Genomic DNA, 17,302 nt, shown 5'->3' on the forward strand with positions numbered 1-17,302 from the left:
GCAGAGCTTCCCTGAGGCTGGCCTTTGCTGTGGCGTGGCTGGCCAAGAATTTGCCTCTTGTTGGTTTGCCCCAGAAACAGCTAGAATTTAGTGCCCTGGGATGAGGCAGCAGCAGCTGCCTGCCTTGGGGAGGAGAGAGAGATTTCTTGTAGTGAGATAGAGAAAAAATTACAGTTGGGAGGAGGTAGTAAAAAGGCCACATGAACAAAAGAGAAAGGGTCAATTCATTAGTCTGGCAGCTACTAAATTAAGAAAAGGCAAGCAGGGCTGTTATATCAGAGGTGTCTGAATTCAGGCAAAGATGATTCTGAAGTTGCTGTATTGATCTCGTGGTCAGCTTAAGCAAGCTTAACTAATTAATTGCTTTATTTTGGTTCATTGTGTAAGATCTAGCTCGCAATAAATCACACTGCTTTGTAGAAACATGCTTGGAACAACTGTGTAAATACTAAATAGCCTTAGGAATGGTCATATGTACCCAGTGAATAGTCCAAATTCCAGGACTCATCCCTCTCCAGTGCTGGTCTAGGTGGAGGATAACAGTCTGCTGTCCTCCGCCTCTGTGAGTGAAAGGGGCAGAGGTCTGTGTCGGGCACCTCAAGGTACCAGCACTGCTGATGACCCAGGGATGTGTGATGTTGTGTGATCCTGTAATGACAGCTGTCCTTTGGGGAAGACAGGGAGTATTACGTGTGTGGAAGGACCATTATTAGGGCTGCAAAGCCAAGCGTTTCAGTGAGGCAATGCCCAAATGAATTTGCCTGCGAAACCTTCATTCAGATCGTCCACACATGCAGGTTATGAAATGCTCGTTAATTTTGTTGCAGTAATTCAAGATCCTCTCATGGTTGTACAGGTTTTTAGGGAAACGGAGACCACAAAACTACTGAGTTGCTGCCTGTGGAGCTCTCTTAAGGAGAAGTGCTCAGCCACCATACCACCAGGTTCAACATATGGGCCAATAACAGGAGTGCTCTGAAGCTGAGGGAAACCTTCGCTAATATTTGTAGGGATCCTGACTGTGGTGTCTGTGTTTTACATCGGGTCTGTGTCTGGGAAGGCTTTGGGAGAAGAAGCAGCACTGCTGGAGGCTGGTGCTGGAGCTCAGCCTCCAGCAGGAGGGCACCGCATTAACTATTTCACGTGTGCAGATTCCAAAACAACATCTTGCAGGGCTGTGCCCAAACACCCGCTGCTTTTGGGCTTTTTTTTTTTTTTTTTTTTTTTTAGGAGCCGGCGCCGTCTCCAGGGGCAACGGGGGCCGCTTCCGCCCGGCGCCAAGATGGCGGCGGCGCCGTGACCTGGAAGCCATCGGCCGGGGCCTCGCCGCGCCGCGCCCGCCCCCGTGGTGCGGCGGGCGGGAGGGCCGTGGGCGGGGAGTCCCGTGACGGCTCGGGGCGCACGGAGCGGGGCCGCCGGGGCCGGTGTTGTGAGGCGAGGAAGGGAGGGGGGGAGCGTTGCGGAGAGCGCCGCGGGAGGATGGCGGAGCCGCACGGTACGGCACCGGGGCGGCGGCGGTGGGGCGGGTGGCGGCTGACAGCGGGCCGGGCCCCGGGGAGGCCGCGGGCACAAAGGCGGGGAGGGCCCCGCAACGGTCCCGGCCCCCGTCCCCAACGGTCCCCAACGGTCCCCAACGGTCCCCAACGGTCCCCAACGGCTCCTCACGGGGCGCCCGGGGCTGTGGCGGGGGTGGGGGGGGAGGCCCCGTGAGGGGATATGGGGGGATTTGAGGGGATGTGAGGGGGTTTTGGAGGGGTATGGGGGGGGTTTGAGGGGATGTGAGGGGGTTTTTAAGGGATATGGGGGGGTTTTAGGGGGATGTGAAGGGTTTTTGGGGGGGTGTGAGGGGGTTTTGGAGGATATGAGGGGGTTTGGGGTGTGTGTGAGGGGTTTTGGGGGGTATGGGGGGGTTTGGAAGAATATGAGGGGGTTTTGGGGGGGTATGAGGGGATTCCGGGGGATATGAGGGGGTATTGGGGGGTGTGAGGGGATTTTATGAGGATATGGGGGGTTTGGAGGGGTATAGGGGGATTTTGGGGAGATATGAGGGGATTTAGGGAGATATGAGGGGGTATTTGGGGGATGTGATGTTTTTTGGGGGGGGGATATGAGGGGGTTTTGGGGGGGTTCAGGCACCGTGGGGGCGCCGCGTTGGGGTGCCGAGCTCCTCTGTGCTGCGTCGGGGTGGTGGTGCCCGAAGGAAGGAGGGGGGGATAAATAAATAAAGGCAGGAGGAAGCCCAGCCTCGCCGCCTCACCTCGCCCCGAGGAGGAGCCGGGGGGAGCGCGGTGACCCCGTCAGCATGGGGGAGCCCGGCCGGAGCCCCCTGCACCCAGCGGGGTGAGGGCAGGCAGGGCCCTCGCAGCAGGCATCGCCGTCCCGTGGTGCCCCAAAAACAGAGGTGGCCCTGAGGGAGACGGGTGACAGCTGCCTGCTCGTCCCCGTGGCTCTGGAGCCTGGCTTTGCCCAGCTCTGGGTGTCTGTCTGTCCCTGCGAGGTGCTTGCGAGGCTCTGGTAACCTCAGGTAAGGTGAGCGGCTCCCTGTGCCGCCTGCCAGCGCCAAGGAGAGGTTCGGTGGCACTGAGGGTGCGTGGAGGCGTGGGGCGGCTTGGCCCCATGGGCTTCATGGGGAGCAGGTGTGGGACAAAACAATCCCAAAGCCGAATTAACACTGAAGCATCGACAGCGATTTGTGACGGATGCATCCGAGATGGGGCTGGGGGAGCTAGCGTTTCGTGCGCTCCTGCACACGTGCAGGCACAAAGACGCTTCTGAGGCAGAATAGTAAAGCTGAGGAGTTGTAGCTGGGTGTGCTGTGGCTGCAGCAGAGATTTCTGCGACTGCTGAAATACAAATGAAACTGTTTTTGGTAATTAGATTCAAGGCTTTAATTTTCTGCTGTCTCCTTGTTTGTGCGTTCGGCTTTCTACTTATTATTTTCCCTTTTTACCTTCTAAACTGTTTTTCTTATGCATTTCACTAGGCGTTATTGGGAGCTTCTATTTATAAAATCAAGGGCTTAAAGTAGGTGGTGGTCAAATTAAGTCACACTTATTTACAGCCATATTTCAGGCATATGCTGTATGGTGATCTTGATATAATCCTAGCTTGGTTTTGGGAAAGATTTACTGTATCCTATGAATTTATTAATACTCTGTTGTGCATACGTTTTAATTTTAGTAACACCCTTATCCCCTTAATTCCTTTTGAATGATTTGGGCTTGACTGTCTTGGTTTTCTGTGTAATTATTCTTTGTTCTGGGCGAGCAAAATGACGGGCTATTTTCATAATTTGAAGCTGGATTCCTTTTAATTTAGGCTAATATTTGTCAGCCATCAGGATTTCTGTACGTGTGGCAAGGCAAAACACGTCCATCGGGCAAAACTCATTTTCTGTGCCATCTCGTACTGCGGAGAGATGATTCCAGACAAAGCTCTCCGCGCGTCCGCAGCCTTCCTTTGAGGAATACCGAGGCATCCTCAGTGAGGATGCTCGCGTCCCTCTCTCCTGCTCTCTAGAGATGTTAAACACCCCCCCCAAGGATTTTTTCTCCCAGGGGTGACGGCGAGGGTAGGGTCTGTGGCTGCTGCTCCCGGTGGAGTTTTCCCTTCCCCGTGCCAGCCGAGATGTCGGTGAGTGAGGCAGGAGGTGCTGGGAGGGGCGTTCCTTTGTTGTGGTGACACCGATCGCCCCGACGGGTGTGTGCTCCTCCAGGAATTGCCTTCCGCGGCCGGGATTCCTTCCCAGGATGGGTATTTTCTCTGTCAGTCTCCGTGCTCTCTTAGCTTTTGTGCAGGGGTGAATTTCTCCGGGGATTGCTGTGTGTGTGTGTGCCTTTTAGGAAACCCTGGGATTTCTTGCTGTTTGGCTGTGGCTTTCTAGAAACGCGTGTCGCTGCTGGAGCAGTGTGGCCATCCTGCTCGGGCCAGCTGCTCCTCGCCGGTGTGCAACGCCCGTGGAAGAGGTGCAGGCGTGTGTTTGTGTGCCTGCGTAACGCTCATGCATATTCATCGAGTCCGGGCCATAAAAGTATCTCCTGTTCGCTCTGGCTGAGAAGATCAAATGTGATCTCTTCTTGATCAGGCTGAGGAAGCCGTGCAAAGAACCCAGCTCCCTTTCGGGATGATTTGGGCAGGTGATAAGGAGACGAAACTGCACTGAGAGATCTCAGATGTAGTACCGCCGCGGAGAGAATTTGGGTAGGTGCTAAAAATGAGCCGTGTCTCTCTTCCAGCGGGTTTTCCTTCCTGTCTGAGGAAAGACGAAAACTTGCGTGTCCGTGCGTGTGCCTGAAAGCCAGCTCTGCCTGCTCTGCCTCCCTCCAGCCCCACACAGACCCCGCTTCTAGGGCCTGGACCCGCTCCTGGGTGAGCAGAGCGGGGCCGGAGCCTTGGCAGCCCGCATCCACCCTGCCTGGCCCTCCGCCTTTCCCACCCAAAATCATTTGAGGCTCCTGGCTTGTTCTTGTTTTTTTTTTTCTTTATTTATTTTCTTTTGTGGGACAGCTCTGTGGATGCTCTTCTAAGTGAAGCGCTGCCTGCTTTCCTCTGTGGCTGTGATACCTTCTACTTATTTTCATTGCAGGCAACTCTGCCTCTCGGAGGAGGTATTTCTGTCTTTTTTTCTGGTGGGTTTGTGTGTGTGAGAGAGAGGGCCGGGGAGGACACCGTAGCGAAGATTAAACAGCCAGTCGTAGCTAGATTGTAGAGATAAAAAGAGCCCTTGTTTACATTAAAATTGTACTGGCTGAGACATCTTCTAGTCTGTTTCATACAGTAGTCCTGGTGTGTTACAAAATCTCCCGGGATAAAATGTAACAGGTTGTATAAAAAGAGGGTAATGTTTGCGATATTACCCATTGACCTTAATTTGCCTTTTTTTTTTTTTTTTTTTTTTCCCCTGCATTGCTTGGGCTTGGCTGTGTTGTGAAATGCAAATAGCGTGCTATTAAATCTGGGTGTTCTCTGACACCGAGCCTTGCTCAGGGAAGGCAGTTGGGGGATAGCGAAGCGACGATCGCTGGCACAAAGCGGGTTTTAATTACCGAGGATTTTTCCATCGCCGACCCCCTAGGTAATGGATATGCCTTGCAATTATGCAGTGTTGATTTCTGGTTTAAAGCAATTCAATGCCGGGCAGTTGCTTTTAGCCTGGTTGAAGGTGGCTGCAGCTGAAGTGCCCGATCTAGGAGGGAGATGCGGGTGTGCAGCCCGTCCCCAGCTAGCGCCGTGGCCTTGCCGATCAGCGTGAGAACATGGGAAGAGGCTGGGAACGGGCGGAGATAAACCCTGCTGTGTGTGGTCGCACAACTTCTTAAAACACCCTGCCGTGCCTGCGCAGCCTGTAGTGATGCTTTGCTGGAGGTGAACACGTGGAGAGGCACAGGGCGGCCTTGACTGTGCTTTTTGGCTTCCCTGTGGCAGGACGGCCTGCGTTCTGAGTGGATTTACGGCCACCAGATCCGAATTTGCACACCCGCCTCCCTTTTCCTTACAAAAACTGCCGTGCCCCAGGAAGGTTTGTGCCTGTTTGCTTGTCCAGCCCTTTGGCGTGGCCCACAGGCCCTGCCTGCCCAGGCAGGGGGCTGTGGCTGGCTCCTACCTTTGCCACGCTCATCTCCCCCTGCTTTCCTACCTGGGAACGGCCTGTGGAGGAGCAGGAGGTCCGAGGTGACCCACCAGAGGGTATTTCCACTGAGCCCTGATGATGCCACAGCTCTTGGATCCGCCTGCCCTGTGGTTGGAGGCTTTTTGTTACGCTTGCATGCTAATTGTTCTTTCTGCTGGCATTGTGCGGGGACCGGAGGGGCTGGGCACCAAGGCAGACAGCTTTTCTGGTACCTTGTGCATTTGCATTATAATGGCTGCATAAATATTGCAGCGCATCTCAGTTCTCCCTCGCGCTGCTGTGGCTGCCACGCTTTGAAACGGGCTCGCTCTGTGGCCTGGATCCGGGCTGGGATTGCTTTGGGGGGGGTTCTGAAACCCCTCTGTGATGCTGAGGTGCAGTTTTACCCTGCCCACGTTCTGGTCTCCCACTCCTTCAGCCCACAGGTCGATGCAGGCGCTCAGAGGGAGGGAAACGACAACAACAAACCCCACCAAAACCCCACGACCTCAAGCAGTTAAGCAGTTTTTCACCAACTATTTCTAAACTGACTATATTTGGGGTTGCAAAACATGTTTGCTGGAGACTTGGTCTTGCATTTATTCTATTTCCAGAGTGCCTATAGATGTCTGTGGGAATGTTTTATTCATGAGGAATGCAAAATATTGTGCCACCATTGTTTTGGTGCTGAAACGTTCAGTGACTTATGACTAACTTTACCAAAACCACCCTAAATTTCCTTTGAAAGTGTCGACACAGCGACATGACTGAAACCAGCAGCTGTTTTTGGGAACTGGTGGCACGTTGCCATCGCCTACCTGTCCGAAGTGTGCTTTACAGAGCTGGTAGCCAGGGCAGGGAGCAGTGACACTCACCTGACTCGCAGCCATTAGGAGGTGCCTGGCAACTCTTTTTTTAATCGTGAAGGGCTTGAATTCACTGCATGTGGCCGCAGCCTTGGTATTAACGCGTTGTGTGTCAGGTTTAGGGGAGGGTGATGTGTTGCATTACTCCTTGTATTTGGTGGCCGAGCGCTCGCTCTGTCTGACTTGGTTTAGTTCGCAAGGCAGATGTTGAAATCAATCGGGGCTGGGGTCTTTCTCTTTTTAATTTGGATCTGATGTCAGTAGTTTGTCGCTCTCTCGCTTCTTTGCACGTGTTAAAGCGGTGGTAGTTGGTTAGGTACACGCTGTGGGGAAGGACCCTGCTGTTGGAACTGAAGTTGTGACAGGGCAGCTTGCTGAAACAGCAAGCGCTGCGCCTGCGAGAACCCCTAAACTTGCCTGGAACTTGCACAGTCACTGACTTGGGCGTTGTGTGTTGTGCTGCAAGCAGTGCAGTTAGCACTGCAGCCCAGCTTTTTAACACTTGCAGCGTCAAAAGCTGGTGTTTTGTCTAGCAGAAGTTGAGAGGAAGTATTCCGTGAAGGCAGAAACACAAGGTTAAGTAATATAAAAGAATAAAACTTCCCAAACCCCAACACCTTCAGATGCAGAATGCTTGCACTGTCCATGGGCTTGTGTTTTTGTTACCATTTGATGTTGCAGATTGTGTCGGTTTGGTGCTTGGGAGAATATTGGCAAAACTTCAGGATTTGCTGTGGTATTTCGATCTGTGCTCTCATTGTTTCCATCCTAATAGGAATCGGTATTAAATCAAGAAGCTGAAGAGGTGGCTCCTGACAGTTGAAATGGTCAGAGCTCTCTGTTGGTCTGTTGTCTCGTGTTGACTGGGAAGGAAAAATAAACACATCTATTACTTCTAGGAAGAATCGCCTGACTGGCAGCCAAAAAGGACCAGGGCCCGGTATTTACTCGCAGACAAGGTGCAGCAGTGATCGTGGAGACTCAGGCTTTGCTCTTTTCCTTCCTCTTGTCTGTGTCCCGGTCACCTAAATGTCACAGACAGGGGCTGCTCTCTTCTGCTCCGCCTGAGGCTTCTCTCCTGTGACCGGCCGTGATGGCAACCTGGGAAATTGTAGCTTGTGGACTGTCCGGTCATGTGTATAGTGAAATTTCTCTTCTGCTGTATTTTTTTAATGCTGAAAGTGAGGTTATAATCCGTTTTGTAATACATTGCATTAATCGTGTTTATTTATCATTGTCCTGGGAGGAAGTTTTCATGTGTCAAAAAAAAAATTAACCGTTGCATATATATATATGTACACACACGTATCTATATTTGGAATGAAAGAAGGCAGTCAGAATGTCACTGTAACTTAAAGCTTGTGTAGCAGTGCAGTGAAAGTCTTAGTAAATTTGTAAATAATTGCCCAAAGCGCCACACCGTGCACCTGCAGGTACTGAGTTAGGAGCGTTGTGCTGTAGCAGGGTTCAGGTCTGTAACTAAGCTTTGGCTTTATTTTACTTTCATGTTATAGCTAATCCAGCAAAATACTGGAGTTTATTTTCATCCTCATTTAAAAACAAGTAAACAAAACCCCACCAATACCAACAACAAAACACACAAAACCCAGCCTATAATCCCTCCCTCTCTCCCCACAACTCAACGAGGAAAAACCCGGGTCAGCTCTTGGAGAGCAACCCTTATTCTCCTCGTTGGGTGAAATCCTGCTGGTGGTTCTGTGCTTTTCGGACAGGGCTTCTGTATTCCCTTCCCCCCTGCCTCGAGACAGCCGCTGCAGAAAAGCAGAAGCACGCGTTGCTTTTAGCTGTGAGGGATAACCACGCCGAGGGGATCCTTCGCGTTGCCCTGCACGCTCACTTCTGCTTGGAAGCGTTCAGTTGCGTGGAGGCGCGGAGGGCAGCAGAGAGAAAAGGACTTCACTAGCAAACTGTACGGCTCCTGGAGGCAGCAGGTGGCCAGATATGTACACACAATTACACGGCAGTCTAAAATAGCTCTTCATACAAAACATAGTGCAAAAAAGTGACCTCCTGAAGGAGGAAGTCAGGGGCTGCCAGGGAATCCATCGCTGGAGTCCTGCAAAACGCCGGTGGAAGTGGAATGGGAAGGACTGGTAATGGAAACCCATCCTGCTCTTGGTCATGACATTACGCTCGGAGTACACGAGCTTTGGTTTTGCCGTTTCTTGTGGATTGATTGTACCAATTATTATACAGTCAAAGGCTTCAAAGCCAAGAAAAATCCGATAAAGTATGCAGGTTGGAGTGATTTACAGTTTTCTTATTGAAGGGATGAATGGGTTAAATGAAGCCTTAGTTCAAATGTGCTCGTTAATGTACTCGATCTGTGGCAATTACTTTTCTAATAAAATTTAAAATTTAATGCCCATGCATATTGTACGGTATTTGCAAAACCTGAAGTATTTCTTATTAAAGGCAATCGTATAGTACGAGCAGGCACACGAGTTTCAGTGAATTTCAGGTTTTAGATTATCTGCTTTCACTAGAAGGGAAACTTCTGTTAGTAAATAATGTGAATTAAGGTACATGGGAACTTGTGGTTGGGCGGCAAATTTTGTTCTGGCAAGTCCCTCTAATTCCTTTGAACTCCTGTTCAGCGTGCAGGGCAAGGCAGATTTCAGGCGATCGTATTTGTTCTGTGCATGGCAGGCTGCAGATACGGCTTTTTGTGAACGTTCAAACAATTGTTTGGCAGCTTTCTTGATAGCATATTGTGTGTGGCAGGCCTGGTTAGGAAGGAAACAAAAGTTGAAGTATTATCAGCGTGAGTTGTAAATCGCCAAATAGATGCAACAACCTGGGTTTTTTATTTCACTACGTCATCAGTAAATATATTTTCTGTGCTTTAGGGGCACCGTTAGGAACATCTTTACAATAGTGATTTGTCATCCCTCTTAGTTGTTGGAAGTCTTCAGAGAAGTGTTGGTAGTTGTCCCTTGCGTGTCAGCCGCACACCATCTCTGAGAGATGTTTTTGTGCTCCAGCTCTCTCGGAGCCCGAAGCCGAACCCACCCAGACAGCGAGGTTTCACTTGCATGCTGTCACTGCGGCATTATGTTTTCTTCTCCTCCTAAACCAAGATTCTGGTTATTGAACCAATTAGCTGCTGGGTGCAGGCCAGAACTTTCTCCTGCAATCAGAATTAATGAATAAACAAATTACCCTGGGACGCTGCCTGCTCTCCACGGGCAGAGGCAGTCGGTGCGTGGTGAGGCCACGCTTCGCGTCCCACCGCGGACCTGCCTGCGCTCTCACCCCTGTCCGAAGCAACGGGGTGAACTTCTGAGCAGGGATCACGTGTTTGCAGTGTGTATTTGCCGGTATGTCTGCCTTGGCCCGGTTTTGAACCCCTTCCAGCTCTTCTGTAGCAAGCAGATGGGATGCATACGCCTTCATTACCAGGCAGTTAACTCCGCTGGTATGACTGAGTTTCCATCACGCTCCGGGTCTCTGCCTTGGCTCTCGCTGCGTTCCAGCTCCCGCTGCTTGTTCTGCTCTCTCTAAGAAACTGGTGTAGTAGTGTTACATGCTCCTGCCCTCCTGTGGCAACGAAAACCGAAATGATTTGCTCAAAATCGGGTTGTGTAAAAATAAAAGAGAAAGAGATGAGAATAGGGAACCAGTATTTCTCTTCTGTAACAACTTCTTGCATATCTCAAGATGCGCGTTGGCTTTTGATGCAGCGTTCTGCTTCAAAAGCACACACAAAAATCAAACCAAACTTGCTGTTAGGGTACCAAAAATACCTTGTAGGCCTTCATGGCTTTGAATTAACCTTCTGACCTTTTCCTGTGGTAAGCATACTGCCCCTTTTGCACTGGAGTGGAGGAGCCAAGGCGCAGAAGTTACAGGGAAGCTCATGAGAAGCAGGAACAGAGACTGGATGCTGTGAGCTGGTGGGAGCCTGCCCGGCTCACCCTGAGCCAGGACTGAGGTGGGTTACAGCCTGCTCTCTGCTGCTGCCAGGGCAAAGCAGTGGGTGCCAAATGGCTGCTGCTGTGAAATGGTTGTCAGCACTTGGAGCCATGGAGTGATGTGCCACATCTCTGGGCATGTGGTGTGGCAACAAGTGAGCGTGGTGCCCAAAAGGGTCCCGAGGTGGCTGTGGTACGTCCGTAAGTGACTCCTGGTTTGGGCCAGCCTGTTGGCTGCCTTCATGGGAGGGTTTCAGAAATCTGTATCAGAAGCTGATCAGCTGTGTCCCGTGGTGATCAGCAGCGTGCTTTACTGCTGTATCTCTGACCTTTTCCCATCACGTTTTGTACAATTTCACTTTTGGTCTCTTCATCTTTGAAGCCCCTCAATTAACAGTGAAAACACGGCACACAGAGTTGCAGCAAATAAGAAATGCTCAAAAAAAAAGTTTCTGTAATCTTCGTTGTAAATGAGTATCTTCTTTTGTGACACCCGAATGAGTTAAGGCAAGGTAAGGAGGTGTAAATTTGGAGCACAGAAGCTACTCATTTTAGCTGCTTGTCTGCATTCCCTCATCCCAGAGCAACGTGTTACACTGCCCCTCTTCGTATTGACCCAGAGTGTGTGTGTGTGCCCAGGCTTTCTGCAAGTAACTGGTAGGCAGGAGCCTTCAACCATCAAGTTCCTGGTTGGGAGCCTAGCTAGATGTATAAAGTCTTAAAACAGAAGTAGGGAGAGTGCGTACGGCAGAGTGTAAAGTGAGCGCCCGGCCCTCTGCCTGCCTGTTGGGAGCCAGCTTGCTGTCAGAGCAACTTCAGGCAGCGGGGGGCGAGGTGGGTGACAGCTTGGGCTATCTGCTTCAGTTCTGATTTTTAAATTAAAGTCAGCGTCGTAGAAAGTGTTTTATGAACGAGATGAGAGACTAAGGAACTTGTTAACAAGTTTACATTCTTGCAGTTGTTCTTTGATGGTTCGTCCATATGCACAGCAGGTGTGTGATCTGCTGGTTCCCTGCAAGCCATGCCGCTGTTCAGACACTGGGAGCACAGGGACAGAGCGTGGTTGGTGCTGGAAACGCTCCTTTTTGCCCAGGCTTTGACCACTTTTAGTATGAGGTTTACATTGATCCATTATAAAGATGGCAATTCCACAACTCCAACATTTAGGATTCATCTGAGTTTTCCTTGCTGTCAAGACTGTAAGCACTATGTAAGCACCATCAGTTCTGTTACCAGCGGATCAAGGGGGACAGGTTGGACAATCCTTTTTCTTCTGATGTGATCAGGGGCACTTTGTATCTGAGAGCAGTGTTTGGCTCTGGTTGGTAACACACAGCTTCTCGCCCTGCCTAGTGCTTACGGGCTAATGGAAATAAAATACCCAACCTTGAAAAGTGACAAATTGAAATGATTTTTTTTTGTTTTGTTTTTGTTTTTTTTTTTTTTTGATACGTGCACTTAAACACGTGATCGTAGGGCAGACTAATTCTCCGGTGCAAGGCATTTGATTCTTTTGAATCAAGCTTTCCATTTGCCTGGGAGGTTTGCTCTTCAGTATGAGGTGTTCTCGTATGCTGACGCTGGCGTAATGCTACCATTATATGCAAGCTATAAAACAAAAAGGAAGGGAGAAGAAAAGGATTATTTTGCAATGCGGTGGTTTGTGAAGCTTGCCAAATTCACTTGTGGATTGCTCCCTGATTTTTTTTTTTTTTTTTTTTCCTCCGATGACATGTAGTGATTCTTGAAGGAGTAATGTGCCTTTTATGCAAGTCTTTTAATATTGGGAAAAAAAAATACCTAGAAATAATAAGTGATGAAATGAGAGCTCCTGACATTAATAGAGGCAAGAAAGAATATCTAACTCGAACAGATGGTGTTTTTTTTGGCTCCATTCAGATTTGTTCTTTTATCTCTTTTTAAAATTATTTATTTATTTATTTAAAATAAGATTTCAAGAGTTAAGCATGCTCATTGCAACTGTCTTGCTCTCTAGAAATGTCTGAAATATTCCCTTCACATTTAGGGGCGCAGGGCTGGACACGTCCCTTAAGCCAAGCAGCATTCTGGTGGTTCAGTGGCCGAAGAAGTGGAAGGGAACCCCAGGAGGTGCTGGGGAGATGGTGGGTTCTGGCTGTGCCTCCTGCTTCTTGTTTGTGTTCTAGTTTTCTGAAGAGGACCTCTTAGTTACTAGATTATTAGTTGTTAAATTTCAGTTAAAGTACAGATTTTAATGGCTGAAAAAAACACTTAACCAAGAGTGATCGTATTTTCTTACAAGTTTGCAACTTTATTTTTTTGAGTTAATTGTGGTGAACAGCTGCGCTTCCTACCATAGTTTCTCTAAATTTCTTTAGTGGAAAGATTTGATTGTCCTCTGCTGGGTTTGTGCTTGCTTTTTTTCTCCCTTTTTTTTTTTTTTTTTTTTTTTTAAGTGTAGGGATATGTGCAAGTTTTTGATATTCTTGAAAATATCAAAATAAAAACACTGTGCCTTGTCTGAAATACGAAAACTTTACACTCTCAGTTTACTTTAGCACTACGGTAAATAACCTTATTTCACTGCTGATTGAGTTGCTCTTCAGTTCTGCACCTGCATTTGGGAGCTGCTTGTAAGTACAGGAATTTGAGGTCCCAAAAATAGTGATCAAATGTAATTACTGTTTGCAATTACATCTGATCCCAGAGGGGAAACCCAAAGAGTTGTTTCTTGCCATAGGGGCCTGTGAGGGCTCCAGTTTTACAGTACTCTGGATTGTGACAGTATTTAAAATGGTTTGTGACAGTTAAAGCTGAATTCAGAGAGAGATCAAACTGTAATGAATCGGTGCTTAGATACTCGTTTCTCTTTTTGCTGACCTTATGCAGTGTGGCAGGTGAAGCAGACGTCGTCTTGCTTTTCTGCTCACTCCCAGGTATTGAAAACCTCACGTTCGTGGTGGTGTGTGCAGACACCCAACGTCTGAGGTGTGGTCACATGAAATCTGTAAGAGTTTTTTTCTCAAACAGCCCCCCTAACCTTTTAAGTTCAGTTTTAAAACACGTAGGCTTTTTGTTTTGTTTCTGCTGAGGTTATTTTACGGGATCTCTGTCTTGATCTGATTCACACAGAAAAATGTCATCTGCTCTGTGCTGGAAGGCGGTAAGTTCTGTTGCGTATTTAGAGATTTAGTTTGTGTGTGACATCCAAGCCTTTGTCTGTCTTAGCAGCTTCACGTGCTGGGTATGCGAGCATCAACATCACGTCCTGGCATGCAGGGCAGCAGAGCTTCGTAGCCATCCGTGGAACTGGCCGGAGAGGAGCATCAGGGACTCCTCTTTTTGCAAGGAGAGGTGGCAGGGCTGTTGGGGCAACAAGTCTTCAAGCACTGAGCTTTTTTTTTTTCTTAGACAAAAATACCACTTTGGAGCTGCATCCAGTTTGCTGGACACAGTAGTACAATGGCCAAAGAATGGAAGGGCGTGTGGGAAGTTTTCTGGTGGGCTCCTGCAGGGTTAAGCTGTGGCTGTAAGTAAAAGCGAAGCAGTCATCCCACTAAAGCACCTCGTGAAGATACCACGTTCTTCTGGGGGAGAGATTTAATTTAAGAGCTCTTGAATTAAAATCCAAGTTTTATTAATAAATGCTAGCGGTCGGAAAGAGATAATATTGTATGGGATTAAGTACGCTGAATGCAGCCTGCAGGAGTGAGCCTGGCTGTGGGGGGGATCGGCTGGCCTGGATTTAGTGGTAACGTTATGTGCTCTGTTAAGGCTGTGGGAGAAGAGAGAGCTGCAGCAGATTCCCCAGAGCTGATGTGAAGAGTTGAGGAGTTACAGACAGCCCCAGATGTGGCAAATAATTGAGGATGGGATTAAAACTCCCAGTCCTGCTTCTGACTTTTGGTCCTCCCAGCCACAGGTCACGTTGAGCCCTAGAGAGGATCCCTCCAGCTGAAACGTCCCTCTTTGAAATGTTTTGGGGTTTGAACCTCATAGGACGCTGATCTTAATATAAGCTGATTTTAGGGATCTCTTCATTTAAAGAATAGGAAAACACACTTAGAGCACTTACCTACACTTCAGTACCGAGCCGATACTGAGAACTGCCAGAGCAGTTATGTTACTTGTGGGCCATGTAAGAATTACAGAAGGCTTTGGGGTGGTAGAATTTGTGTGACACGGACAATGTTCAGCTCTTAGATGGCAGCTTCTCTTCCACCTTCCGCTGCCAGAGAATGGAAGAAGGGGAGAGAGAAAGGAGGAGCCGTGGGGGAGCGGAGCTGCCCCCGCTCGCACCACCTCGTGTCCAAGAGTCACAGGAGCTGGAGGCTGCCAGCGAGGAGGAGGATTCATCAGACACATGCTAATCCTCCAGCCTGCAGAGGAACAAAGGCTCGCTGTAGTCTGTCTGGCTCTTTCCTTGCGGCAAAGGGAGGGATGGAGAAGGGTTTGGGACGGCACGGGGCAGCCCCACACTGGGTCCTGGAGCTTTGCAGCCAGGCACCGCGTGCTGGGCTGGGGGCAGTGGCTGTCTGCCCCGGCGGGGACTGGCTCCCCTGCCTTCCCTGCCCTCTGCCACCCTTTGTGCCATGGCTGCTCTGGCTCTGTGCCACCCCTCGCTGCTCACTGTCCCTACGGGCAGCCACACCGTGCCCAGGCCTCCAGCTCTGGCTTGGGGTAAATGCTGGCAGCTTCTCTGCCTGTACCTGCCCTCCCTCTCGCTCTGGTCCTTTGTGTTTTCCTTGGAAGTGTCTTTCTGTGCCTTTTTTCCCTCTGTTCCCGCTGTTTTAGAGAATGGTCCAGTGAAAAAGGAACAAATAGTGAGTATTTGTTAATGTTAGTTAATCAGCTTCACCGAAAACTTGTTTTTATATTTAGAGGTTCAGGTGTCCAGTGTTTTAGCTGCTTTGTCTCCCTGTGTAGGAGCTCTTCTGCACTTCTTCAGGCCCTCTCCTTGCGTCCTCAGGGTGTTCATTTACAAACGTGGCATCCTGATTTTGAACACGTTGTTCTGGAGCATGTTGTCATAATAAAACTCGTTCGGTCCTTCCAGCAGGTTTGTCAGTCTCTCTACCTTTCTGAGTGCTTTCTGCGTATATCCACTACTTCTTGGGTTACCCTTGGGTTACCCTTCCCAGCTCGCAGTGCCTGGTGCAGCCCTGCAGTCCCTCCCATGTGGCCAGGTACTGAGCGAGGTGAGTATCTGCAGGCTGCTGTCACCGTCTGGGGAGGCACTGGCGTGCCTGAGCTGCTTGCTGTAAAGGTGGCATGTTTCTTAGTCATTTGTTTTATAACTCCTGAGTGTTCACAGACAGCTCGGGTGGTTTCTTGCTGACTTACACGTGTGAATGACATCTGTTTTCTGTCTGAAACGAGGGACAATAAGCTGCAAGGCTGTCGTTCGTTAGAAATGGGCGCACAGGACACGTTTGGGCTGCTTTATTTTGCTGGGGTAGTGGTAGGACCTTCCTTGTAGCTCTAAGCTGGTCTGCTTTTTCATCAGTTTTTTAAATTTTCCATTATCTTATTTAATTTATCAGAAGGTAAAAGGCTTCTTATGGCATGGGATTTGTGTGCTGGTGTTTAATTCAGTTCACGTCTGAATTTTTTTTCCATGACTTTTCTCAGGTTATCGTTGCTGCTACTTTCTGCTTTTACAATATACAAACCTTTCAAGCATGCTGAAGACCGTATCATACCGTTGATTTTTGGCAAGCAGAAATCATGTTGTTCACTATTTCTAGTAAAAATGTCACTGAAGACCTTTTCTTTAAAAAAAAAAAAAAAAAAAAAAAAGATGCCTCATCTGAACAGATTTTGAAGAATCTGCTTGGAAGGGATCACAGTGGTTTTCTTTTCTTTCGTCTTTTTTTTCTCATTCCCTGTGAAGGAAAACATCTTGTTCCTGTGAAGATGCCCAATTTATCGTGTGTTTTCCAGAATTGTTAGCGTGTGACATCTTTTAATCGGGCTCCTACTTATGAGCAGAATAGTGTTCAGCTCATTAGCTGCTGGCTGTCTTGACCATCAGGACAAAAAAAAAAATAAAAATGTTAGAATCTAAGTCTTGCAAAACTACTTTTTTATTTTATTTTTATATCTGTAAAGACTGGTAATTTGGGCTGTCAGACTTTTGTTACACTCCTGTAAGCTGCTAGCTAACGTTTGAAAGAATTACACTGCAAGAGTGTCCTTTTCAAATAAGATTGTGTAAAGAAGAAAAAAAAAAGATATATAAAATCAGTGTGGAGTGACCTAAGATACCACTCTTTAACTGACTGACAGACTAAGTTAATTAGCATTTAATTAGCATTTATCAGTGAAATGTATGTATGCAGGCTGCTTCTATGGAGTAGCTGGCGTACAGGCGGTTCGTACTCTAACTTGTGTGTTGAGATTGTTAAAAATACATCCCCTGTTCTTGAAACAGCTCGTGGAAGCAGCTTCTTAACCCTACTCTTGTCATGCCTTCCTTAGGGCCTCTTCACTTACCACGAAGGAGCAGGAATGCCACCTGTGCGAGGATTACTGCCTCTGTTTTATATCTGGGCTCTACACGGAGCCCCCGAGCACTGCCGCCACCGGGGCTCTTCAGCCTCCTGTCCCCGCTCCTGCTCCGTGCTTCTTGATGTGCTCGTGCTCCAGGCTGGCTGTGTGTCAGCTCTCTGCCCCTCGGCACGGCCGCCGTGACCCCGCGGGGAGCCCAGGAGAAGGTTTCTCAGCCGGGTAGGAAGGGCCTGTTCGGCCACGGTGCGTTCGACTTGCTCTGTGGGAATGCCGTATATCAAAAGAAGTCGGCGTGTAGGAGGTGAGGAGGTGAAACAGGCTTGGGGTGCATGAAATATTCAGGTCTGTGTTGCCAGAGGAATTCCTCGCAGTTTTCTTATGAGAGGTTTCAAAGTGGCCAGAAG

At 48.9% G+C, this 17,302-nt stretch overlaps 1 protein-coding gene across 2 annotated transcripts in view; it reads left to right on the forward strand.

Moving 5' to 3' along the window:
• Positions 1–1,396: 1,396 nt before the first annotated feature.
• The window catches only part of SHOC2 (SHOC2 leucine rich repeat scaffold protein), a 59,622-nt gene continuing 43,716 nt past the window's right edge, over positions 1,397–17,302 (forward strand). The window contains exon 1 of one of the 2 annotated variants that reach the window (XM_032191182.1): positions 1,397–1,495. The gene's annotated coding sequence lies outside the window, so the exon portion shown is untranslated. Of the gene's footprint in view, positions 1,496–4,046; positions 4,201–17,302 lie in introns of those variants that run through there. The other variant, XM_032191183.1, reaches the window with a different exon arrangement.

Source organism: Aythya fuligula, chromosome 7 (assembly GCF_009819795.1).
Source record: "Aythya fuligula isolate bAytFul2 chromosome 7, bAytFul2.pri, whole genome shotgun sequence".
Taxonomy (NCBI): domain Eukaryota; kingdom Metazoa; phylum Chordata; class Aves; order Anseriformes; family Anatidae; genus Aythya; species Aythya fuligula.